This window comes from Python bivittatus, unplaced genomic scaffold (genome assembly GCF_059951505.1).
Source record: "Python bivittatus isolate LINGU-HERP-01145 unplaced genomic scaffold, Pbiv_v1 ctg000080_np1212, whole genome shotgun sequence".
Classification (NCBI taxonomy): Eukaryota; Metazoa; Chordata; class Lepidosauria; order Squamata; family Pythonidae; genus Python; species Python bivittatus.
In genome coordinates, this window is record NW_028277035.1 from 33,070,205 (window position 1) to 33,098,050 (window position 27,846).

The window sequence follows — 27,846 nt, forward strand, 5'->3', positions numbered from 1 at the left end:
ATGAGTACAGTTACTGTTCCATGTTATCTTAATTGCTTCTGGGTGAATCAAATGTTGCTATTAAGTCATAAGACAGACATATTTTGAGAGTCCCCAATTCTTTCTCTGAAAAATAATATTATTAATTTAAGTTAAAATGCTTTACAATGGAAAGTTCTCCACTGATGGAACAGTTCTCTGTATGTAAGCGTGTGTGTGTACACACACAACACTTCTCTAATGACAGAGGATTTATTGGTCCATTTTCATATGTTGCTGCTTTTAGAATCACAAGCCTGCACCAAAGTCCCTTTATATAAATGTCTAATGTATCATTCTAATTAATATTTTTCAAGGACAGACTAATAACAATTAAATGCTTGCTCATTCCTAAAAAATAAAGCAAATTGTGTGATGTTACTTTATACCATAAACATCATGTCTGAAGCCATTGTCTTAATGATAAAGTAAACGACTGTGGTACCAAGTGTTTGGCAGATAGATTAGCCGGGTTGAATAAAATTTTCCTATGTTAAGTGAAGTTTCCTATATTAAGAAGCAATCAGCAATGCCTTGCCTATTGTTCAGTCAGGCGTGATTAACTATGAAATCTCACACTGCTGGGACTAACTCTGAGGCATCCTTCTCTGACAGTTGAGCTTTAAACTACTAAAATAAATGGAAAGTTTAAGACAGAACTTCATGTACTGATCTTGAGACCAAGTGTTTGAAACACATGTTTTATTTGCTAGAAATCAGTCACTGCCACAGCCATGGAGCAAAACATCATTCGCCTTTTACTTGAAATCACATCACAGAAAATGCAGCTCAACATTTAAACTAGTATTTGGACTCCAACGATATATTCAGTATCCTAGGAGGACTAATTTAATTGCCCTCTGCTAATGTCTTAACCAGCAAAAACCACCTTCTTATTACTGGAGTTAGCTAGCCAGGTAGATATAACTGACCATGAAATATTAAAGAGAATTGGTATAGAAATATATATTCTGAGCATGCACCTGCTAATACCAGATTTTTCTGGTCAGGATGTAGAAATTACTAGGTGAATGTGTTAGGCCTCTATTAGAAATGAGGTCAAACAGAACGATGGCTTTTTTCCAGCATTAAGATCTATGAATACATTTATCTAAGGATCCTGGCAATTTATATTCATGATGAAATTTTCTCAGAGCCCAATCTGGACTCCAAAGGGCCATTTTCAGTTACAGCATGATTTAAAACATGAGAGATACTTAGATTTCACACATGAGGTTATTTCAGGTAAAGAACACCTCATTTATACTACAGAATCCTGTATTAGATTATTTGGAAGTGCATTTATTTCTACTGTAGGCAATCTGCCACTCTCCCCAGGAATTTATAGATTTCAACTCCCATAATTCCTAACCATTATGTACAATGTTTATGTATAATAAGATATAACATTGTTTGAGGGGGGAAGAAGAACATAAGGTTGGCTGCCTTGATTTAATTTCTTAGCTCCCCCTTAAGACTACAGTATTTCCAAGGAAGCTCACAGTATAAAACATATAATCTAAATCCACAAAACAGTTTCAAAAAATCATAGCAAAATAGTAAATTCATCAGGACTTGCTGCCTAGAAAGATTCATATTTCCTTATATCACATCAGAGCAATAATGTGCACTGTGGAATCTTTGGTTTATTCCTCAACGTAGTAATTGAAAATTTATTTATTTATTTATTTATTTATTTATTTATTTATTTTCCAATTGGCCATTCTAGCCATCTAAAAATGGTTAACAATAAAGGTAGCTCTCAATAGGATTTACTTCTGAGTAGTTTGTTTATTATCTGGCTATATGTAGAAAAGTTTCCATGGGCATCTCTATGCTCAGCCGATTGTCCAAGAACTACAATGTTTTGACAGAATTATTGGGCAAACCAGCTGTTGTCTGCACAGCAACTAATAAAAAATAACAGGTCATTGCCAAGGGATGCGGAGATAATCTTGATGAACACATGCATGAACTCTTAGGAGAGGAATAACAACAACAGTGACTCTCAACAACTCTGGGCAACTGAATCCTGGGAAAGGGGACAGTGTGAGAGAGAAACTCAAAATAACTCTGCCTTGGTTCTGTTTGGTATAAGAAAGGACAAGGGAAACTTTGACAGGCTTTCAAGATTCTATTATTGAATTCTACAACAATAAAGTAGCAGCCCTGTAATCTGTGTGGTGTCTGTTAACCTGGCCTGGCCTACCTTCAAGGGTTACCCTTCCTTTAAAAGATAGAAGCAATTTATGAAATTATTTCTGGCTTGCTTGCTGAATCAGGAAATGATTCCAAAGCTAAAGTGCCTTGTGAACAAAATAAAGCAAAGCAAAAAATGGGACACAAAGATTGCAAGCTGAGGTCTTCCAAATGTTGTTGGACGGTCTTTCATTATTGGATGTGCTGGTAAAATTGGAAATGTAATTCAGCATATGGAGGGCCATTCTTTGTCCATCTCTGCTTGCTTTGCTGTTTAATTTCTGGGTAACTTATTATACTTGTTAGATGGAAGCAAATCTTTCTGTTCAATGGAACTTAATACTAAATAATTGTATGTAAACAATGGTAATTTTTTAATATGTGAACTGGTACCGAGTTTTAATTAGCAGACATAATGATGTGGCAGTAGAATTAAATAATTCATGCTTCTTTGTATTTATAACACCTAAATTTGGTTAGGTAAAGAATCCAAATCCAGCTACCTAAAGTAAGAGAATGAGAGAAATTCTTGTGTTTTTATTATTTATTTGAAAGTAAAATCATAAGACCTCCTGAAAAGGGCAGAATATACTGTAGTGAAGCCCCAGTTTGATCCAAAACTGTCTTCTCTTCAGCTTCTCCTAAGAGATTCTCACCTATGAAATCCCAGTAGTGCACCATTTTAGACGTATATAGGAGGAAGAGCTTTCAAATCATGGCAGATATTGGAAGATTCTGATTACTACAGGCAATGCTTATGAAGACTCCTCCTTCCCTTACTCCATGCACCCACCTTACAAATCTACATTTTGCTCAGGTTTAATTTCAGTGCTGTTTACAGGGGTAAATATTCCACTGTGGGCAAATGGAACAAATATGTACTCTATTCTGTTGAAAAGTTGATTGAATCACAGATCTCATAAATCCTGACCACCACCAGAAGAAGAAGAAGAAGAAGAAGAAGAAGAAGAAGAAGAAGAAGAAGAAGAAGAAGAAGAAGAAGAAGAAGAAGAAGAAGAAGAAGAAGAAGAAGAAGAAGAAGAAGAAGAAGACATGTTTTAATGACAATCAAACTGGAAAGCCTTGAGTGAATTTGTCTCTGGGCAAGGGATAACACAGGAGCCCCTCTGAACAATGCACATTAAGAGACACAGAATAAAACTTCTGAAAGAAGTCCAGATAGAGAGAGAATAAAGGACCTCCTTTTGAATTTCTCTCTCCATATTCTGCTGAAGTCATTCAAAGAAATAGCAGAGTTGGAAGGCCAAAAACAGATGAGAGTGCTAAACTGTCCCCTTCTTTGTGAGTCTTTGAGTACCCCAGACAGAAATTTCTTGGAGCCATCTGAAACCAGATCTCCTTCATGGACTATACTTAAGTACAGAGAGAGTAATTGCAAAGCAAGAGGTCTATTGGAGTCTTCTACTGAGTTTGACATGCAAATATAGTCCAGAGGAGGTTGCTGAACCTTCCAATACATTGCCCTTAGCCCTTACAAGCATCTGTTTGTTATAGAAATAATGAAGTGTGCTTTCTTCTTTACAATTGCCTAAAATATTTTAGCCACCTGAGACTATTATTTCCTTTGTTCGTTCCATTCCTTACTTCATGGAACTCCCATGTTTCAGAATTCAGCAGATATTGGATAAGTAATAGATCTATGATAATTATGGATCAGAAACACCCACAGTTGAGGAAACTATGTGGGTAGAAGCTAGGTGCATATATGATTAGATATGAAAGGTTAGTTCATATGCATCATGACCATCATTTTCACTGGGTCTAACTCATTTCTACATCTTCATGTAAAGAAGCTGTAGAGAAAGGATGAAGAATATTTAGCTTTGCAGATATTGTTGGTCTACTGTTTGTGACTACTGACTGTGTTAATTTGGTTTAGTTGGTTGGAGTCCAACGACATCTGAAGGGTACATTTTTTTTTTCATTCCAATGTATCAACTAACCTATGCAAGCCTAAGATTTCAGTACTCCCAAGGAAGTATAAACAGGATTGCAATTTTACAGGCGAGCATCTGGTCATTCTTAAATAAATTCTCCCATTACTCCCACTGGATGTTAAATAAAAAGTCATTTGAATGTAGTTATTCCAAGGACACCACACTAGAGGTGACCAAAGAGCAATAAGAAAGTACATCACCTACAACCAATCTAAAACTGAAGACAATTTGAAGTACAACAGCCTTTATAATCAGTGAGCTTTGCTACTGCAGTTTCATGATATAATTTCAAATGAAGTTTAATATCATCCTGAGCATTATTTTGAAGATGAGCCATCGGTTACAGTGATGGCACAAGTTTTCCATGCAAAAGTCAGAAGACTTAATTCCACAAAACTCCCAGTTACTATAGGCAATTTTCTGGTGAGTGGACCAGTGGTCAGACTTGATGCTAGATAGCACTGTGAGATATGAAGCTGTCGTAAAATGTTTGAAGGAATGGAGGTCATGTAATCCACACAAGCCCCATCCAGGGCTTACCAAGTCCAACTGTCCTAAGTAATTTTGAAATCAGCCCAGGTCCAAGTCTACAAGTGTGACTTGCAGAGACCAAATAAGTGTGACTAAACCTATGCTAATCATGTAAATTAGGCACCAAATTAGAATAGAAAGCTTGTAAATTTGTTGACCACTATTTGTAACAGGCCAAAAAATGTTGCCTAAGAACAGAAGTTCTCTATGTGCTCTTTGGAGGAATTTTCTGAAAAAAGCATTTTTTCCAATTTTTTATTATACATTTTAAAAGAATATAAGAAATAAATAACACAAAGGAAAATAGTGATATGAGAGGATAAATAAAAATCTGAAATATCATGAAACTAATGTGTTCTGGTACATCATTAGAAACTTATGATATAATTCATCTTTTCTAGTCAAAATACAGTCAAAAACCCTTGGTTAATGTTGTTTGAATCATTAAGAGAAATGACAAGTAGTAAATAATGCATTCTACTAATACTATAAATTAGAGAACGTTAATATATGAGCTCTAGAAACCAAATTTTGGGTGTAGCACAATTCCATGTATGAGATTGTAATCCAAGTATGGTTTTCAGTTTGAATTATATTCTATGTCAGATTTACCTTTTAAAATAGTTATTTTAGACATTGAGGCATCCACCAACAATTTGGTAAGCCATTCTTCCAAAGAAGCAGTCAAAGATCTTTTTCAATAAAAGGCACATAAAGTCCTTGCAGTTGTTAATACATAGTATGCATGACAATTCAGTGTATTTTGAACAGATGTATGATTTGGTAATATATAAAACAGTGGGATTGCAACTTTTAGAATTTGTTCCATTCTACGTTGAACTATATTCCAATATTTTGGCCTTTACACCATTGCCACCAGATATGAAAGAAAGGCCTGCTTGTTACATTTTCAACATTTTGTAGAAAAAGAATTATTCATTTAAACAATCAAGACTAGCCAGACTAGGTCAATAATACATGTTATCAGATTTTCAAATTTGGTTAAATTTCTCAATCCCGCCCCTTGTTTCAGTACTTCTTTTGCTGCCACACTTCTTATTTGAAGGTACTGAAGCCAATTAAATGTAGAAGAGCACTGTAAAGTAAGAGACTCAAGAGATTTTATCTTTGCCTTGTTATCTATAACATTTTGTGATCTAAACAAATTATCTCTCCATTGAGCAAATTTCTTGGAGCCTTTATCTTTGTAAAAATAAACATTGAATAACAAAGAAGAGGGTAAAAGTTTGGACTTACTCTTTTCCTGTATTTATCTCAAAATTCAGTAGGTTACTTAGTATTCCATAGAATCACACATTGTTTATTTCTATGTCTGTAGGTCCAGATATATCTCTGCCAGCCCCTCTAGAAGACCTGCCCCTTTCATGGAAGTGCTAGAACCGTAAGGAGATATAATCCATTCTGAAATCCATATTAACCTGTCTCTGAAAAACTTTGATGGACTGAATGTGTAAAGTACTCTGATTCTTTTAGTTACCTGATAACTGGAATAACAGTTTTCTATTATCTGATAAATACTGGCACTATGTCTACGTTTGTCTATGTTTGTATTAAAATGTATTTAATTAATTTATATGGCCGCCCATTTCAACAAGGGACTCTGGATGCCAAACAGAATTAAAATAAAGTAAAAACAATGATAATATAACACATGAATACATTAATGAAAGCTTAGAGATATAAAATTCACAAACTGCAACATATTAAAAATTATTTATTATATAAAAATAGACATTCACAAGGGAAACAAAGGGGCAAGTGATGGAACACGTCACAACACACACTCCATCTCTTTCATACTTGTTTATGGCACCACAGTACAAGTAACATAAAGTGGGGGTTGCACTGTGATGTCATCATGCAACTTCCATAATTCTGGCATCAGTGCGACTAGAAACTTACCCTTGGTATTTAAAAGGATAAGTTTCCAGCTTCACTTTCCCATTCCTTAAGAGAGCAACAACCGAGTTCCAACCCAACATTACAACGCTATTTACAAGCAACTGCATTTATTTTCTACTTACATAAATATACATTCTAGAAAATAACAAACTGTATAGTAAATTTTTCTATTTAAACTTTAGCAGACAAATCACAAATTATTCTCTTCTGACATTTCATATCACTGCCAAACTAAATTAATTTTATCCTTACTATATTTTTCAGGGTCTTCAGTTAGGAACAGCTGTAGAATGTTCTGGCATTAAGACAGAGAAAAACAAAATAAAATACTTAACAATCAATTTGTCTTTGGAACCGAAGGTAAAGTTATAAATCTTTATTATCTTTATATAGAGAGAGAATTAATAAATTTAATAAATTTATTAATAAATTAATACATTTTTAAATAATTTACAAGAATTACTCACTAGATGATTCATTACCCACTGGAGAAATTTTGGGGAAAGCTTATATTAAAATAAGAACTCTTAAAACAGAAGTAGATTTTTTGGAAAATCTGCAAATAATATCAATATAAATAAAAGCTATGAAATCTCAATATCACAATATCAGAACTTCACATTTCAAACAAACAACATCCCTACTAAAATAATTGAGTAAGTTATTCTTAGTATAAATGGTGTTTCTCTAATCCAGTAATTTCTTAGTTATTATTTTTATTTTTTTATTAAACCAATTTATAGAGCTGTCCATCTCACCACAGGTGACTCTGGGCAGCATACAACAAAGCTAAAAACAGTAAATAAGTATGTTAAAAATAGAAAAATCAAAATAGAACAGAGAATGTTCCTCTCCACGGAAATCTTTAGTAAAAGGTGAAAGATTTATACGATCTGAAGAGAAACCAGAGTACGTGCTCTCTCTTCTTTCTCTTCAATCACAAAGCTCTGTAAAGCTGATTTTCTTACACAGGAACTCTGTATGGACTTTGAAGTACACACATGCCTCTACATTGAGACTGACATAGGGAAACAGCTTTCTTTGTGTTCAAATGTAACTTTCACAACACTTTGCACAGAAGGTAATGATCTTAAGCATTTGCTTAGCTAAAGGAGGGCCCTGTGTCTTTGAGGTATGTTTACAGTACTGTATTCTTACATATCCTTTAACATGTCACAGTGGGAATCACTTGTGAGTAGACATGCAGAATTTCCTTTTAAAAACCTGTAGATTAAATATATCTATGCTGACTTTGAAATATACTTCATGAATGGAGCTGAGCTTCTTGTGTTTCCATTTTAAACAGAAAATTAGGACACCTTCCCCGCCTGTCTATAACAATCCCTGGATATATTTTATTTATTTAAATTGCTCAAATATTCTGGCCATTTTCTAAAACAATATGGATTTCCTTTGCCTTTTTCATAAAATGAAGTGATTACATTTTAGGACTGTCCATGCTTCAGGAAAGGTGCAACTCCTCCAAGGAACCCCCTCCTTCAAATTAACATGATTCTTGTCCAGAAGCCTAAAAATGTCTGACTGCTTTAATGAGTAGCAGAAAGATTCTGTAATTAGTTCTGAATTATTTCCAGAGTGATGACACTTTTATTTTATTAATTAGACATACAATTTTAACTGTTTGAAAATAAATTAAACAATGTTTAGTTTATCAATCCCACCTCCTCTGCATCCTAGTTCCAGAAATATAACTTAGCACAGGGGCAACCTGCAACCATAGGGTGACATATGATCCACATGTACTGTATTGGGTTATTGTTATTATATAATTATTTGAATTTTGAAGCAGCTTGTTGTTAAGACTTATTTTTACTGTTAATATTGTCAGAAGCTTCATGCTAGTGCTAACCCACAGAAAAAAGGCAGAGAAGAAAAAATACCACAACAGCACTTCGGTCTCCATAAAGGAAATGAAAGTCATCTTCTCTAAGATAAACTCTTCTCCAACCCACTGGCTTTCTGTGTATGTATTACAATTCCCAGCCAACACATCTACGAGTCATGCTGGCTGGATATTCTGGAGGACTCTTAGATTGGGAAGATAGTATACATAAAAGGAAAATATTTGACATACCCTCCATCCAGAAACGTCCTGCATAGGACACTCAAAAAAGTACATTATATAAAGTGGGAAAATCTATTTCATGGACGTTTGATCACTTTTTCAGAATGAAATTGAGAATCAAGTATCCTAAATGTGGATTTATGCCCACAGATGTAAGATTTTCAGCTGACAATTGTATGCATCAGCTTCTAATCAAGTCTAAGGATAATTCTTTGAAATAGAGGTCCTACACTTTCCAATAGAAGTAGGGCAAATTAAGGTCTCCAGCTTGCCTACTTAATCTCTCAAGATGTCCAAAAGATAATTGCTTGCAATTGCTTTGCAACATAAAGTGACATTTGCCCAGTGCAGGTAATGTAATAGTATAGTTGCACTAGTCACCAAGTATATTGATCTTTAGATGCAACACATTCCAATCATGTACACCAGCTGGAGCTGTCTATAAGATTTAGCACTTTCACTGCCATTAATGATAATTAATTCTAACAATGTACTGCATAAGAGCAGGGTGGATTTAAGTTCTGATTGATCTCCAAAACTGTATGTTTTGGGATCTGTATGATCACAAATTGTGATAGTAAATACATATTGTAAAGAATCCTGTTCTTTCCATTTCTCTGGAAATAATCCTTTTAGGGCTGTTGAGATCAAGTAACTTCTCTGTCTCAGAACTTCCAAAAGCTGTCTCAGGTAAAAGGAAAGACAGGAAGGGCTTGTGGTGGCTTCAAGACTGGTATTCACAAGAATAACAACAAACAGGGTTTCTTTCTCATTATCTCCTCTCTAATTCAACCCATATTTTCCTTTTATTCCTTCCTGAATTTGAATCTCCATTACAATTACATGGGATTAGTCTTCTCTTGGTTGGAGGTCTCCTTTTTATTCTTTCTCATAAATGTGAATAAATCATGATTCTGAAGTCCCTGCTTTTACAGTCTGAAATCTGCATAATAATCATGATAATGATAATTTATATACTCTGGGCAATTTACAAATTGTTAAAAAAGGAAACTACAAAAAAGAATAAAGATGGCAGAAATAACAAAACTGAATGAGAACAAAGAAAAAAAGGGGCTTCAGTGACAACACTTTCATGCTTGTTGCTCCAACACCTTTTTGAACTTACAGGCTCGCTGGCAGATCTCATGCTAGGATCTGAATTAGTAACTTAGTTAGCAATCAGATGCCCCTGCAACATGTCAGCATTCTGTAAAAACTAAAATTGGAACATTTTTAGAATTGGAAAAGTAAAGACAGAGATCTCTCATATCTGTTCATCATTATTATCAGTTCAAGAAAATATTCAACAATATGATTTTGATTAGTGCTAACTTTTATTGGTGTCTATACTAAAACTGCACAAATCATGGAATGCACTAAATAAGGTGAATTTTGAGAAATGTTCTGTGGGACCTGAGGCACAAATAACCTCTAATGTTGGGAAAGGTGGAAGGCAAGAGAAGAGGAGGATGACCAGCAGCTCAGTGACTCAGTTACAGTGGTGATGAGTGCACTGTTAGAAGGCCTGAAAGACCAAGTTAGGGACAGATTTTCATGGAGAAAATCTAGCTCTGTGATCACTAGGAATAAAAAATGATTTGATGGCACATCATCAATCAATCCAATCAATCTGGTGGGATATATCAGATAAAAGAAGAAATGTAAAATAAGTCCAGTACGAAGAATAGAATCACAAAGTTAGAAATTACCATATAAGTCATCAAGTCCAACCTTCTGCTCAGTGCAGGATCCATTAGAGCATCTCTGTACTTGATCAGCCTCTGTTTGAAGATTTCTAGTGAAGGAGAACTCACCATGTCACGTAGCAGCCTGTTTTATTTGCTGACAGGATACAGTCAAGATTTTTTCTTGATGTCTAGTCTGAACCTTCTTTCTTGTAATTTTAACCCATAGGTTCTAATTCACTCCTCTGTGGCAATAGAAAGGAAGTTCACTCCTTCAGATAGTTGAAGACTGCAATGATATCTTCCCTTAACTCATATTTTCTGCAGGCTAAACATACCCAAATCCTGGTCCTCATGTTGGCTTAGTTTCCAGACACTTCACCTTCTTGGTAGTCTTCCTGAGAAAGTGCTGCTATTTGCCATTGCCATTTCTGAAGAGTGGTGCCCAGAATTGGATACTATATTCCAAATGGGGTCTGACCAAGGCAGGCTAGAATTGAAAATAATAGATACCTGCCATAATCTTGCTGTATTAATGAATCCCAGGAGAATGCTTGTCTTTTTGGCAGCAGCAGTGCATTACTGGCTCATGTTTAACTCAGCAAAGATACCCAGATTACTTTCCCATGTATTTCTGACAAGCCAGGTTTTCCCCATCCTTTATTTGTGCCTTACATTTTCCCTACTCAGATGCAGAAGTTTACATTTCTCCTTGTTAAACTGCATCCTATTCATTTCAGCCCACTGCATAAGCTTGTGTAGATCTTTTAGAGTCTTCTAAGTATTAGCCACCTTTCCCAGTTTTGGTCAACCACAATTTTTTTAAAATGTCCCCCCAATTGCTTTATCAAGTCATTGATACAAATGTTGAACAGCACAGGCCCCAGGATAGAGCCCTGTAGCATTTCATTCAATACTCCCCTCCAAGCAGGAGTGGAACCATTTATGAGCATTCTTTGGGTGCAGTCTTTTAGCCAGGTGTGAGCCCATCCAACAATAGTATCATCTAGCCTATATTTTATCATTTTATAAAGAATATCATGAGGCACTGTGATGAAGGCATTGTTGAAGTGCAGTGAAGTATGTCTATGGCATTCCCTTGATCTACTAAACTAGTAACTCTGTCAAAGAAATAAATAAAATTAGTCTGGCATGATTTGCTTGTGTTAACCCATGCTAGCTCCTGTTAATTGTAGCATGCCTGTCCAAGTGCTCACAAATGTGCTGTGTGATAATCTGTTTTAAGACAATGTCCCATATAGACATTAATCTGACAGACCTGTAGTTTCCTGGATCCTCCTTCCCCTTTTTAAAGATGGAAATTTTTGCTTGCCTCTAGCAGTTCTCAAAGATTATTAAGAATTATTGTGCAATCATCTGCTAGTTCCTTCAAGTACCCAGGTATGTAAACTATCTGGCTCTGGAGACTTGAATTCCTTTTAATTACCTAACTTCTCTCTTACTCTTTGTTTTAAGCTGTAGTTCCCTTCTTCCCCCAATGATAACCATCATACGCCAGGGCTCCGTTTCCCTTTTGAGAGAAGACAACTGTAAAATAGGAGTTCTACCTCCTCACCACCTTCCATTACTGACTCACCACTTTCTCCACATTACAGACTTATATTCTCCTTGAATTTCCCTTTATTGTTATACACAAGCCTGCCTTTTGATATCTATTGAAAGCCTCAGATCATTCTGAGCTTTAGATTTTCTGGAGATGACTTCTTTGGTTGTGTTCCTTCCTTCTGTTCCTATACATTTTCCTTTTTCTCTTCAGCATTTTACAGAGCTCTGTATGTATACATGCTGACCTCTTTAGAATTCTTAATTTTTCCTTCTTCTGAGGGTTAGTTCTGCTTGCATCTTCAATATCCCATTTCATAGAATTTCCCTTTTTCTCTGAGTATTTTTCTCCTTTAGATTTTGAGCCATTGGATCTGACTTACACTGGATTGGAGTTCATCAAAATCGTCTGAAGTCCAGTGTGCAGGTCTGAATCTTTTTAAGTTCATCCTCCTCTAGATATCACAGATTCAAGGAAAGCATGATCCATTTTTCCCAGGTGCCAATTGCCTTCACTTCTGCAGTTAATCTTTCCCTATTGATGAAGATGGGATCCAGGATAGTAGATCTCCTTCTTTCTTTATAAACCTGCCCTAAGAATGGGGAAGGGATGAATGAACCATTATTGAGAAATTTCAGAAGAGATTACTCAATCCTGGGAAAGAAGAAAGCATGAGAAAGAAACTCATAATAACCCTACCTTGATTTTGCTTGGTGTAAGATGTAGTAGAGAGAAACTCTGAGAGACTTTCAAGATTCTGTTATTATACTCTATAACAATAAACAGCATTCCTGAAATCCCTGATGCTTCTGTTTCATAATCTTGCCTATCTTGAAGGGCTGACATTCTTCCATCTTCTGATAAATGAGGTGGTCAGCAAGATAGGATAAGAATTTGTTGGACTTCTGACTCTTGGAATGGCTTGAATCAATCTCTGGAGATGTCAAGACAATTGATTTGTCCCATTATCCTTACTGAATGTTTCTTTGAAAGACTTCTCACCTGGCACAGAAAGACCTCATCTATATTTTCTGCATGTGCAAGTAGTCTATAATAAACTGCTACAGTGGTATCACTTTTGTTTCTCTCTTCTTTTATTGTTACCCAAATACTGTCAACAGGATTTCCATGCTTTAATTCCTGAATTTTTATGCAAGTATATATTTTTCTTTACATTGATATAAGTTGAACATCCATATGCTTTTTCCTACGTGTGTTCCTTTTGAATAGTGTTCCAGTGCTGTGTGCCAATAATGGTATTATTCTAACAAAATTCAGTGATGTCTATCACATCACATTTGCTGTCTTGAATTAGGGTTTCTATTTCTTCCTATTCATTTCCCATACTCTGTTCATTGGTTAAAAACATATTAAGTTTTGAGTGCTACCTACTAGACTTTCTCTTGCAGTGTCCTGAGGAACTCTCAGTTCCCATCCCAGCTTCCTGCTTCTCCCTTTGTGTTCTCCTTTCTTTGCCCTAACCCTCGACTGCATATTCAGTTCTGGTCTTTTGGCACCCTTCCCTTCTCATTCTACTTTTAATACCCTCTTGATGAAACTCTTGAGGTTCCTGCCAAATGCTTTCTTCCCAGTTTTTGTAAAATATATATCTGAATAGTTTTGAAACCAAGAAAAAAGGTGGATATTGAATACAAAATAAAAAGGACATCAGTGTGAGATCTGAGTATGGCTTTCACATGTTGTGAATGTCAACAAGGCAGTTTTTCACTATCAAGATGTGAGATGACAAAGCATAAATTAAGAACTCCAACAAGGACTGAACAGAAAAATTGGATGTTCACCATGGTAAATTTAGAGATTAGTGAATTTAGTTTCAGAAGCTACAGGCAGACCTCTGTCTACCCACCTAAACTGAGTTGGGGGATCTGAGCATGAAGGTAAGTTCCACCACTAAATGTCCCCTCATGCTCAGCTGTCTACTGAATCTTTGACATTCAAAACAAAAAGATCTACAAAGGTTTCTGTAAGAGCATCCAGTTGCCTACACTTACAGAGTGCCCATGTTGAAAAATATCTGTTTCCTTATAAGAATGTGTATATCCTCATCTCCCAACCTTTACTATCTTTACTGCCTGACTAGAGTAAAAGAGAGAGAAAAGGGTTGAGACAAAGCCAAAATTCCTTCCCAGTCAATAAAAAATAAGTTATAATTTAGTGAAAGAAATCAGAGCGTGTGATTCAGGTTTACAAAAGCTGATGCAGTGCAACATATCAGCCAGAACAAAATGGTGACCAGCATCTTTAAAGCTTTAAACTGGAGTATGGGAAGGACTTTCTGTCCTGGCTCATTCCCTGATAATACCTGTCTTCATGAACATGTTTGCATTTTTTCAGTTTTTCTGAAACTATCATTTCATGGTGAACTTGTTTGAATTGGATTCACTGAATTCCTGTTTTCTAAAATTTTGGTCCAAAAAGTATGCGATACATACATATATCCAAGCAAGCAAACTAAACAGATAAAAAAGATGGACAAACTATAACTGAAGCCACAATAGTACAGGAAACAACTTGCACTTTTTCAAACAAAGTGCAATTGCACTGCACTCAAAGAGAATTAATTAATTAATAGATTCTGTGAGTATTTGGCACGAAAATTTCATGGTGTCCTCTTTCTCTTATGTTTATTTATGTACACATTTGTACAGGACTCAGCTGCTTTGTTTTAGGCCATTAATGTCCATAAAATGGTATGCAAAACACCTCTGTAACTTAAGCTGTCACACAAGATAAACTGGGTCCTGATGTTAATTCTAAATTGTGTATCATAGAAGCAGATTCAATGAACGTAGAACTGATATGTTATATTGTATCATTGTATAAAATATTCAAGTTGTATCAATGTCCCAATATAGAATAGCAAAAATTACAGGAAGAAAGGTTGCAACTTCTCACCTCTGTTTCTTCTTCCTACCCTCCTCCTCTTTTTTTAAAAAAGAATTGATGGAAGTTAATTCAGTTCTAATTACTTTATAAAGCACATTTAAGTGCATTTATAGATAACTATTTCCCAGGAAGAATGGAATCATTCATTGTTTTTTTCTTTGAAGCTAAGGGATTAATTTTTATAAGCCCATATAGGAAACTGTAGAGAATTTTCCTTTCAGAGACATACAAAAGCTACATTTTCCTCTAAAGGCATGTTCAAGACTGAAATAGTATGCGTGCTTTCAGTCTACATTTTTAATTATGGGACAGAATGACCTCAAAAACAGAAATGAGGCCAGCAGCCTTGCGTTCTTTTTGCCTATGTAAAATGAATTGAAATTTACCTTTTAAAGAATGTATTTCTGTTAATGCATTTCTTCTTTAATACATCTTTTACAGAAAAACTTTTCAGTATTGTGACTCATACAGCAAAGCAGATCATTCTACTCTTAAAAGCAACTATGTAACTGTAGGATAGAGAGTAGGTGCCTTTTTTGATTTATAGCTTTATTATTTTGAGGTATTTTCATGAAATCCAATTCTCAAGGTGGAAGAAGCAAGATAGAACCATAACACATCTATATAACTAGCAGGCGATAGATAACAGAGATCATTTATTGCTACTTGCATCTATTATTGCTGTGTATCCATAATGTATAACAGATACATCGCTATTTATTACTGAACAAACCAAGATCAGATTCATTCATTCATTTGATAAAAAAAAATAATCCAATACTATGTGTTCTTATTGGTTTCCAGTTCTTTGTGTATATCCCCATTAATCATGTTACTCTAATTCTTATACATTCTGGGACAGGATAGTAACTGACTGTGTTCCTTTTATATTTTAATCAGACTAAAAAAAAAAATCATGATTTTCTATGGACAACAAAGGGGGAAAATGTAGAGAGGGATGAAGAAAATGAAATGGAAAACATTTTACCCACACTACTTTAAGTAGGATCCAAAGAAACTTCAATAATTAAATTTTATGTTTTAATTTGACATTTATACATACCCACCATGCAATTCACATTCATATTTCTCAATGACTACCTGAAGAGCAACAATCTAACCTGTACAACATCCGCCCAACATGAAACCATGTTGTACTACCTAAATCTTGCTCATGGTCACTTCTTGTACTTTTTCAATAAAATTCTGCCAAACATCTTCCCAGGTACACTTTAACAAACTAATCTTGCTGCACTTTTTACAATTTACTCTTGAAACCTTTCTGGTTGTATACAGAACAGTAATGGAATTCTTCCAGTTGTCAGGCACTCATCCCAGTCTTCACACACAGATGTTTAACAAAATACAGAGCCACACCACAAGCAAACCACTTCCATATTTTAACATTCCTTCAGTTCGCCTACCTACAACTGCAGCCCTACCTTTGTTCAACATTCTGAAAGTGTTAATTACTTCTTTCACACAACTTTTTGGACATTAATATTTATAGCACTTGTATGAATTCCACTTTTGATATATCACTAGCATTCTCTTATAGATCTGTAAAATATTCTCACATCAGTTTCATCCCAGTTCATGGATTGCTTTCATTTTTAATTCCATTCACTGTGTTAGAGGCTCCTTTTCACCCATTTCCAAACAATGCTTTTTCAGTTCCATCAAAATTACTTTGCATTTTCTCTACTTCTTTTAACCTTAACTGTTCCTTACTTTCCTTGACGGCATTCTTCTTCCCTGTGTGCACCTTATATATTTCTCTGTCCCTCATACTTGGCAGAAATCATGCTCTTGTATACATTTTTCCTCATCATCCAGCCTCTTTCATTTCATCTTTCCACCAAAACAACACTAGTTTCAAGCAATCCAAAGAACGATTTCCTTTCTTTCTATTCCATTCTAAGTCAATCCAAATAATTTCCTTTTTGCTCTTATATTGAAGTCTATCATTCATCTTATTTATATATTATATTTTAATTAATCTTTTCAGGAGATTATTGTTTACTTTGCATGCATCTATAAAATCCACTGAAACTACACCCAGGTAGTATCAGTCCCCTTGTGAAGTACTCTGCTCCCTTTCCATTTCTTGAACATAGCCTAAACAGACAGTGAGCTCAAATAATTTGCCTGGGAACACTGGAGAACCTTCCAATCTTGGCACAGAAGGTTCTTTTGGGGCTCCTGAGCTTCTGGAAGACCTCTTGGAGCCTCAGAGAACCATGCTCTGCAAATCCATTGCCAAATGCCTAAGATATTAGTGTTCATTAGCATATAGAAATAAAGGGTAGATTTTACCCTCAGGATATAACAATAGAAAAAGCATCCTTAATTCTTAGGACAAGTAAATTAATATTATTGTTTCAGATAAAAATGCCAAAAAAAAAAAAATTCAACTTTTGAAGCTTTTATTTTTCAATTACTGCTTTATTTCTCCAGCCTTCCATATACTTCATTTTTTTTTTATGCCAGCTTGTCTAAATATCATGGGGATTTAGTATTTTAAAACTACCTTCTAATCATGCCTCAGCCTTTCCATGATGTAACAGATGATACTTGCTGATCTCCATGCTGTCCGTAAATTAAGTGTTCCAGCCTTGGAGTTCTTTAGGTTTGTTTATGGGATTTTGATTGGCTCATCTGTATTCTTTGGCTTTCTTTTCAATTGTCTTTGTTTTTCTTTTCCTCCATGGTTAAGGCTTCAGTCATAAGAGGCAAAACTGTGGTTGGAAGTGGCTTTAGTAATCATAATGCTGTTGCTTTCTGATCTTGATTTTGCCTATGATGATGACTTTATCACAATATCAGCACTGCTATGTATAAAAGTAACAATAGATTTTACGGCACTTGTCCAGCCTCAGCCGAAAGGAACTTAAACTTGCAATAATTCTTTGTTTCTGCAAATGTGTTCTGAGTGCCTACAGTGCAGCTGGGTTGGTACAGCATCTATATTGTATTAAGATTTATTTATTTATTCATACAGCATTGATGCCTCCCCTTTTTAAATGTTGATCTTAAGGTAGACCACAGATTAAAAGAGAACTAGTGTGAAGTGTATTGTTAAAGTGCTGGACTAAGACTAGATAAACCCAGTTTCAAGTCCAGCCTCAACCATGGAAGCTCACCAGATGACTTCTTAGCTCAATCTTTACCATAGAGTTTTTTGAGGAGGAGGAGGAGGAGGAGGAGGAGGAAGCGGAGGAGGAGGAGAAGGAGGAGGAGGAGGAGGTGGTGGAGGAGGAGGAAGACTGCATATGTCACCCTGAGATTCTGAAGAAAAAGTGAGATATGAAGGTAGCATTCTTAAAAGATTTTAAAATGTTATAGCGATACTGTTAATAAAAAATATTGACTCAGGTAGAAAGATACACAGTTATTCAAATGATTTCAAACAGCTCTTTGAAAATTAAAATAAAGCACTACAAGACCTTTAAAAGGGTAAAATCCTTTCTAAAAAGAGAAGTGGTGGAAGATCTTTAAAGAAAAGAGAAGGGCCTGATTTGGGGCAGTTCCAAAGTCTCACTTTGCCTTAGTCTAGAACAGGATTTCTCAAACTTGGCAACTTTAAGGTGTGTGGCCTTCAAATTCCCCAAACAATATGTACTGGGAATAAGTCTGTCTTACTGATTCCCATGAAAGGTCCCACTGAAGATGACCTCATTTTACTTATTTATTTTTATGAACAAAAATATATAATTGTTAGGTACATCTTTAAACTGATAAGTTCTTTGGCACTAAGAAAAAGTTATCCCTTAAGGCTGTATTCTTACATCATTAAGGAGCACTGTTTAGAAGTTGAGCCCTGTGCTTTGAAAGGCTGTGTTGTTATTCTATAAGAGAAAAATAGGCATTGAATGGACATGGACTGGAAAACAAAATAACATTAAACAGATGCTGGCTGAATCAATTCCAAAATCCTGTTTTTCACAATGGCCAACCTGGCATCTCTATGAAGTTCACAAGCAGAATGGGAAGGTAATGATTCTCTATCATATTTTGTTCCAATTGCTGAAAATCAATAATGTATTGCTTCTAAATGAGGGGATTAAATATAGCAATCAGGATTAGCTATTGACAGAATCTAACTTCAAAGAGTCATGCAGTAAGAAAATGTTGGGTATATGATTCAGTTTTTAAAAACTATATAAAAACATGTATATATTCATGTCTGAAACATAAATGCAATACATATATGTAGAAATTTGTAGCAAATATGGGAAATTTGGTTTTATATATGACTTTCCTTTGCATATATTAATAATCTTCATTTAAAAATGGATGAAAACCTATTTCTGAATACAGATTGTCTCTGATCATGGCAAGATAGTGAAGTAATAATTCTAAAACATAAAAAAATAATTTAAAAGTGATTGTGCTGTTGGTTAGGGAGACAATGAATAAAAGTAGCCAAGACCTTTTGAAAGAAATACTGAAAATTTTAAAACGTTTTATTTATTTATGTTTTTCATAAGTCTTGCACCTTCTAAAAGAACAATATTAATTCATTCTGTCCGACATGGTGAAGGTACAATAAATTATCAGAGAAGACACTGGGAAATAGTAAGTGATAGCTGAAAATAATGGAAACAATTTGACAGACTCTCTCAGATGGAAGCAGAGAAAGAAGGCAATTCAGGCCACGTTTATTTTTTGTGTGTCACAAATGACTTCTAAAATCAGCCACAGTATATTTCTTTTTAAACTTCATGCTTCTCTCCAAGGTCCTGTAACATTTTAGAACTTTTATTAATATTGTATGTCTCCATACAGAAAAGATCTGAATATTTCTACATATGTCTCAGGGCCACTAAATGGACCAGGAAGCTTCAAATATAGCGCAGAGATTGACTGCTTACACTGTAATTCTTTTAATGGGAAGACAGTGGGATTTAGACTAATTCTCAAAGTCCATACAGAAAACTCCAGTTGTGTTTCAGAAGAAATTATTATATTGGCTTGTTCCAAAATAAAGGGATTTAATTCTAGAAATATCCAGATATATTCATATTTAGATTAGAGACACTGAAATCAAATGGGCCTAAGATGGCCATGACTAAGTAAGCAACTGGATCCAACCCATAACCTTTAATTGTAAGGCTCTTAAATGACGCACGACAATAGACCTCTAGGAATTACATTTCCTGGTCTCTTACATCTGATGTGTATGACAGGCCTGACATCACAGCTCTGTAGATCAAGGCTGGAGTTCTAGCTCAAAGAATGCAGCTAGCATTGACTGACAGCACTTGTATGATTCATTGACTGCACAAGTCAGCTGACCCAATCATCTCATTCATGTGAGCAAGTTGTGCTGCTTTCTGCCAGAGTGCTTAGCATGATTTTGATAACACCATCTGTTTTGAGCACTTTCACCCTTGACGGTTCTGATAACACTAGGCTTTCCTCTATAGCCGGCTGTGGAACAAAACCTGACCATGAGCATATTGCTTTAATGCTTCATGCTTCTGAATGATTTAAAATTGATAACATTTAGCAGCATCCAAAATCTCTGCAAAGGGTATCTTTATAACAAATTTGGAGAGGATGCTCTTGACTTACCTTCTCCTTAATGATTTCATCTGGAGTGGAAGAAATGCATGGCTTGGTTTGGATCATGGGGGATTGTAGCCTGGGCAAAATGCTTTACATAATAATACACTATGATAAGCACAGCAATATAATTATTATCCTTTATCTTGGTATATTAATATCTTCTGGCACTGAGGGTAGCTTTCAGGCAATTAGTTCGATAAACAAGAAGGTAAGTGTAAAGTATATGAACAATGAAACCATGATGGTTAACTCCATGCCTTAAATATACTGGGTAAAGGTTAGTGGACATGCTTTTGATGAAACTATATCTAAATAACTGACTTATATGCATTTCCCATCATTAAAATCAGAAAAGGGTTAAAAAAAAGGATTGTTGTTCCTATAATGATGATTATGGAACATTTGTTTGCATATATAATGGATATTATCCAACTCAAAACCTTTTATAATAGTGTAAAATAAAATAAAAAAGCAGTTTAAAAAAGCTTCTGATAAACTTATCAGAAGCTAGTTCAAATATTACATTTTTAAATGAGAAAATTAAAATTTATAGCAATTAAGGACAGAAAAGAATAATCCATTTCGTATATAAGAAACTAGCTGAAACATGATAATTTTTAAACCAGAACATCAAATTTTATACCAGTTAGGAACAGAAAAGGGTAATTAATGTATTATTCAAATAGTTGGACATATTAAGTATGAGATCAGTTTTATTAAATATCACATAGCAATAGACTGAGCACCAACCTGAGCTTATGTCAATACACTGCATGTAACTCCAAGTCAGTGCAATGTGAACAGCTATATGTTGTTTTGAAAGGTAGCTGTTTTGCAAAGTACAGCTCTTAGCTTGCATAAAACAGCATGAGAAAACCAATCTTTGCCTCCTTCCTAGGGCTGAGAGACAGCAACGGGCCCAAGGTCACCCAGCTGGCTTTGTGCCTAAGGCGGGGCTAGAACTCCTGGTCCTCTCTTTCTAGCCAGGTGCCTTTAAACACTGCACCAGACTGGCTCTCTAACATAGTCTACACCTTTTTTTATATAATCCTAAAAAGAATGCACTTGTGAGTTTCGATTGACCAAAGCCCTAGAGTGATGGAGAGCAATATCTATGGGCCATCTGATGATAACCGTGATTTGTAATATGAAATAATAGAATATGGCATAGGGTATGAATTAACAAATGAAATGAAAGAAAAAATAGCTAGGTAGCGTGGCTGTGAAAGTAAGAGAAAAAGGAAGCAGATAATAGATCTGAATGAAAGTGGTCTGAACTTCTGGAGTGGAGTTAATGAAGTCATGCAGGAAAAAGAAAGTGCAGTTTTAATTTAAATGTATGTCGAAAAGTATAAATTTGTATGATCCTAGTTATTGTGGGTATATATGAAAGTAGCTATCCATAGTTTGGTGACAGTTGCATGATACTAGAATGACCAGAGATGAGTTTTGGGAAAAATGGTGCAACATTCTGAATGAACACAATTCAGAGAAACAACATTATTAGGTGACTTAGAAGGATAGTTGGGAATGCAGTAAGAGAATACAAAAGTGATTGGGCCAAAAATGAATGACAGTGCAATGTCTGTTTAGAATAGGGGTCCCAAAGTCCAGCTTATTGACCCCCAAACATTTATTATATAAAAATAATTTAATAAATACTACTTTAACTAATAGCATTCTGTATAATAACAATAATAATAATGGATACTCCCATCGATTGACCACTTTGGAGAACCCTGGCTTAGAATGAGGTCTGTTTCTTTTGAATATATGACCTAGAATTTAAATCCTGGAGCACAGACACCTCTCTCTCCCTCATTGTTGTATGCTACAATAGACAGCTCTCCTGTTGTAGTTGGCTTCATTGCTGTCTACAGTAAAGTATCTATGTCAGCTGAATTGTGTCTGAGTAAACTAATTCCAGAATTCTGGTTTGAGAGTCTGGAGTGTCTACAGTTGGTAATGCCAGGCAGAAGCATGGCAATATTTTAGTCATCAGAAAACTATACCCCCTTGAAATTGCTGTCTTCATTGCTGATCCCTCTACTGCCTGTTTTCCAGTCACTGGATGATGTTATTAAAACAGGGGAAATACTATTTTAATTCTGGAATAACTAGCAGGATTTGTGTCTGTGTCACTTGTGAGCTGGGAACGATATGAATAATGAGGGCACATCAAAAAAAAAAAAGTTGCCAGAAAACATATTATTTCCTTTTATTAACCTTCCCCCCTTTTTTTAAAGGAGAAGGAGGTGAAGTAGTTGTTACATCAATCTGTAAGAGCTTTAGTTTGGTTTCCAATTCTACCCAACCCCACACCAAAAAAAAAAAAACCAGTTTACCTAGCCAGCACCTGTGTTAACTTTGAGCTTGGCAGCTGTAAGATAATCTTAAACTGGCTTTTTTACTCAGGTTATTATAACTCATTAAGACTAATGTACTGCTTGCAGAATCTGCTAATTTTGTTGAGTCCAATTTTGCTGCTCCTGTTAAAGTCAGTAGGATTAAAGTTAGTAGGCTATTGGGATTATGCAATTTCAATGTAAGACTATCTCTTACTGCTCAGTAAGGAGAAAATCTGAAACATCTAAAATACAGTCAGTGCTGCTCTGTTTTACCTGTACACTATTTCTTTGTGTCAAGTACCATCTTTATTCAATTTTGTTTTGTTTTAATTATGTGAGTATAGCAGGATGAGGACAACATTTATCATGCCTTTTGGTTGTAAAATATCCTTGCACAGCCCTGTGGAGTTGAAAGAAAGCTTGTCTTAATATTATGGAAACTATGAATTAAGAGTTCAAGTCATACTCATGGTGTATTTCTTTGTTTGAAATGCTCTTCTTGCCTCAGAGCAGAAGATAAGGAAAGAATTGTAGTTCAGTGAAATGTGGAAGACGGGCTAAGGAACATTTTCTAAGTTGATAATTATTTCCAGTGGATAAATAAAGTTTTCTGTCTTACTCTGTTGCATAGCTAATAATCCCACAGCAGCAGTCTTGGAAATCTAAGGAGTTTAAAGATGGAATGAACAATGGTCAGCTTAATAAATATGATCTTGTGAGTAGGTCAGAAAGGGAACATACATGTTCCAGCATCCAGCCAGCCAGACTGTCATTTACTTTAATTTCTGAAGCACTTCTACTAGTGAAGAGAAAGCTGCTTTTAAATAGAATATCCACTTGTTCTTTGAAGTGGAAAAGATGCAATAGAACAGTAGATGAAACTGCCACTGTGTACCTGGATGTCTTCTCTAGTTTCACGATATTTTGTTTCAATTCTTTCTTATTTTTCTTTCCTTCAGTAATAGCACCTCTCACATTAATACAGAATGTCCTACCTGGGACACACATATATATTGGTGCATTCAGTACCTAGAAGAACTTGACAGAGCAGTTAGGTGAATTACACTTTTTTTAGACTTCAATTACATTCCCATTACAGAGATTCTTGCTCAATGAATGGTGATGCTTTAGAAATCATTTCTTTTATTTCCTGTTTTTATTCCTACTGTTTTCTTCTACAATAACTACCCCACGTAAAGTGCTTTTAGCTAAAATTTGGAATTCAAGCAAACTGCTAAAATTGTGTGAAATTAGAGTTTTGTTAAGCAGACTTCTCTGTCCTAGTTCCTTCAAAATGCTGCATGAAAGGCAAGGATGATTATCAACAAGCTAAACATTCAGGGGAAGAATTTTCCATAAATGCTCCACTAACTGGTCTTGGGAAATGACTAACAGAGGAGGAAAAGTAAATGGGTAAGTTGAACTGTCTTTCTGGTAAGATACACCAGCCTACCCGCTCTTTTATGCAAAGCACACCAGTTATTTATCACTGAAACAATTCTATGGCCTCTCATCTATTTATTGTTTATTTGTCTCATAGAAAGGTAATATGTCAACTCACAATTAAAGTTGAAAGTTTGGCTTTGTAGCACCCATCTACAAACTTTTTTTTTTTATCATCTGAAGAAATTTAGGTAAGAGATGGGCTTATATGGGCTATCATGTGGCTTTCTTGGTTTTGGCTGGGTGACCCACCATTCTAAGTATCTTAACCCAGCTAGTAGTAATCTTTGTTTTCCTTTCTAACTGAGAGTAAGTGCTAGGACAAACTGTTTCTTGAAATAGTTTGAATTCTGTTTTAACAGTGAATCTAGGGAGGGAGGGAGGGAAGGAAGACTCAGCTTGCTTGCACAAAATTGTTTTTCAAAAATGAGAATTTTTGGATTTATGATAGAGAATTTTAAAAGACAGGCAGTGGTTCCACTACATAATTTTAGAACTTGCACTTAATTATATTTTTGGTGGGGGCAAAATGCAGCCTTCAGTTATGATATACCTAACTATTTTTTCCTCTCCATCTCCACCAATCCATGCTATATGTATATTTTCATATTACTCCCTTTTTTTTTTATAGGGAGGAGGTGTGCTATTTGCCAGTTCAGATGCTGTTACAAAAATTCTAGGAATCTTTTTGAGTATTTGATTACAGATAGCAGAAGTCCCCCAAGCAAGCCAGGAGCACAATCAATAATTTTTTAACTACTTCATTAAAAAATATTCTACAAGCATGCACACATACACATTCCCATGTACACAATACACATACCCAAAAGGTAGAAAAGAAGACAGAGTTAAAGAGAAAATGTCCTTCTCCTCTACTGGCCAAGTGGATCAAGGAGAATAGGAAGATTTCAAATAATTCTCTGTGGGAGAAGCTCAGCTTTTCCAGCACCATGCTTGCAACTTTTATAACATACATGGTCATGGTGTCTGTGCTGATTCTCACAATGGGATTTCACATTTTGTTCTGGCTTCATACTTTCCCTTTCTTGTTGGAAATAAAGCCCTTATTTACTAGTACCAGTCATTAAATCATGAAAGACAGATGTTTAGTTTGTTTGCATTTATCAGCTCTAAAGGGTGCCAGTTGATGTTTTAGTCTGTATTCTTCAGGGTCCTTTCCTTTTGTTCACCCTCTCCACCCCCACCCCTTTTTTTCCCAGTCAGCTATTAATGGAAAGATATACCAAGAGCATAGCAGGATTCAAAGAGAATATAACAGAAGGATACACATGGAGAGTAGAATAAAGACTGAATATATAGCAGCTGGATAGCATAGTGGTTAGAGCACTGCCCTTTCATACGGGAGACCAGGGTTCGAAGCCCAGCTGGTACCTATCTTACCAATAGGGGTCCTTGGGCAAAGATCCCCTAATTCTTCACCTGCCTACTTCAATTATGACACGAACTAAGAAAGTTATGCTGGCTCAGATGTTGCCCGTATTAATAAGGTCTGTGCCAGATGTCGGGGAACCAGGACAATCTAATGATAAGTGGGCTATTGGAACAAACTATACATGGACTAGACAAGAGAACCTGGAATTGATGGAATGCTACAACAGGAGACCTAATGAGAGGGAATATATGAAATGTATGAGGGAGGTATGGATGGACAGAAGACCTACATCCACACTAACTGAGAAACAGTTACCCAACGCTTCAGCATAGTGAGGAAGAAGCTGCTCTCATAACTTGAGGTAGACCAACTCCACATTACACCTCAGACTCAAGAAGACCCAGAAGAACAATTGTATATGCCAGCACCTGAAACTGGAACGTCATTGCCACCCCCTCCATTACAAAGCACAGCAGCTGATGTGAGGCATAAGATCATGGATAAACTAGTTACAGTCAACTCTTGAGACTGATTACCAAGGCTCATTGGAGAAGTACCATCAGATAGTATGCTAGAAGATGCCAATAAAGCCCTCCAGACAATCCCTACTACCACCATAACTCAAACCAATGAACTGAAATACGCCACAGCCACTGTAATCCTGGAGATGGTTGGCTACATGATCAAGAAGAACAGCAGTACATACCCCCCTTCCCCAGAAAATTAGGTTGGAGGCTAAGATCAAAGCAACTCAGAGTTCTCTGAGTTAATCAGCTGGTGGAACTACAGAAGGATGTGGATATTAAGTATGAGACTTGGCTGCTGAAAAAATACAAGGGCCTTACTCCATCTGAAGCTCTAGAGACTGCTAAACAATGGGCTCACAGCACTGGCTACCAGGCTAAGGAGATACACTAGAGAAGCAGAGGCCAAGAAGATAAATGCCCTGTTCTCCAAAGAACCATCCAAGGTGTACTCCCAACTGCAGTGCAACAACAGAGTAACAACAGAGCCACCAACAGCAGAAACTTAACAGTACTGGAAGAATATATGGGAGAAAGAGAAGACACATAACACCAGTACAAAGTGGCTGCAGGACCTGAGAGGAGACCACAGCAATATTGTTATTATTACTATTCATAGTACTATTAACGTTTTTTAATCCATATTTATTAAATTATTTTCATACAATAAATGTTTGGGGTTGATGAACAAGCTGATACTTCATAAAGGAGTTAATAAGCTGAAGAGTTTGAGAAGCTTTAAACCCTGGGGCTTTATTTATTTATTTAAACCCAGAGCTTTAAACCCTGGGGCTGTTATAAATAAGGAGGTTGATTGCTTGATTCTTCAGTAGTTGATCTTTGTGACTGTTATTTCATTATTTTATTGGTTTGGCAATAAAAGCAACATATTTAGACTAAGCCAAGTCCTTAACTTGGTGCTGCTACTCCTGAGTTTGAGTTTCTAGAGAACGATTTATTGCTGAGTCCTGGTTAATGCTCTGACACTACTGGGCTATGTGGCATCGGACCTCAGCTCAACCCCTGACTATACCATTGTACAAAGGAGGCAAGAGAATATTTTTAATCTTCCAAATTTAAGATTCAGGCATCATCTTCTGCAACAGTGGCCATAATCCCAGAAGGAAAAAGTGGGAGTATTTGCAGCTTCTGGCCATTTGTAAAACCTAGGTGATAAAGGTGATGAATGAAATCACCTTCAGCAGGTAGAGAAGTTTGGTGGCCATGACTGACAATCAGTGACTCTCTGGTCACATGGTATTATAAATGAGCAAGTTATTTAATCTACTTCTCATCAACAGATTGACACAATCTAATCATACTTTATAACTGTTAACACACATAGTAATGAATGGGAAAGCATGAAATTTTGACTCCAGTGCACTCAGTAGTTCCTTTTTTTGTTCAGTGTATTTAGATTTTGCTCTAAGTACATTTGAAGACAACTATACACACACACACAGAGTTTAATACTAAATAATAATGAACATTTTTTAAATGAAGGTAAATGTGGAGATATGGACTCTTCTTTGACGTCATCCTCATCTCCTGCTTCTTATTCTCAGATCCCAAAAGACAAAGCCTAATGGGATGATAAGATGTGGAAAAGTCCCATCTTAAACTGGAGAGGCAAATGTCTACATGTTTAGGCTTAGTCTGAATTATTGCAGCTGCTGGAATTGCCATAAGTCTTGGA

The 27,846-nt window shown here is 35.7% G+C and overlaps 1 pseudogene; it reads right to left on the minus strand.

Moving 5' to 3' along the window:
* Nucleotides 1-7,437: 7,437 nt before the first annotated feature.
* LOC112541076 (U5 spliceosomal RNA) lies at nt 7,438-7,542 on the minus strand (annotated as a pseudogene).
* Nucleotides 7,543-27,846: the final 20,304 nt, after the last annotated feature.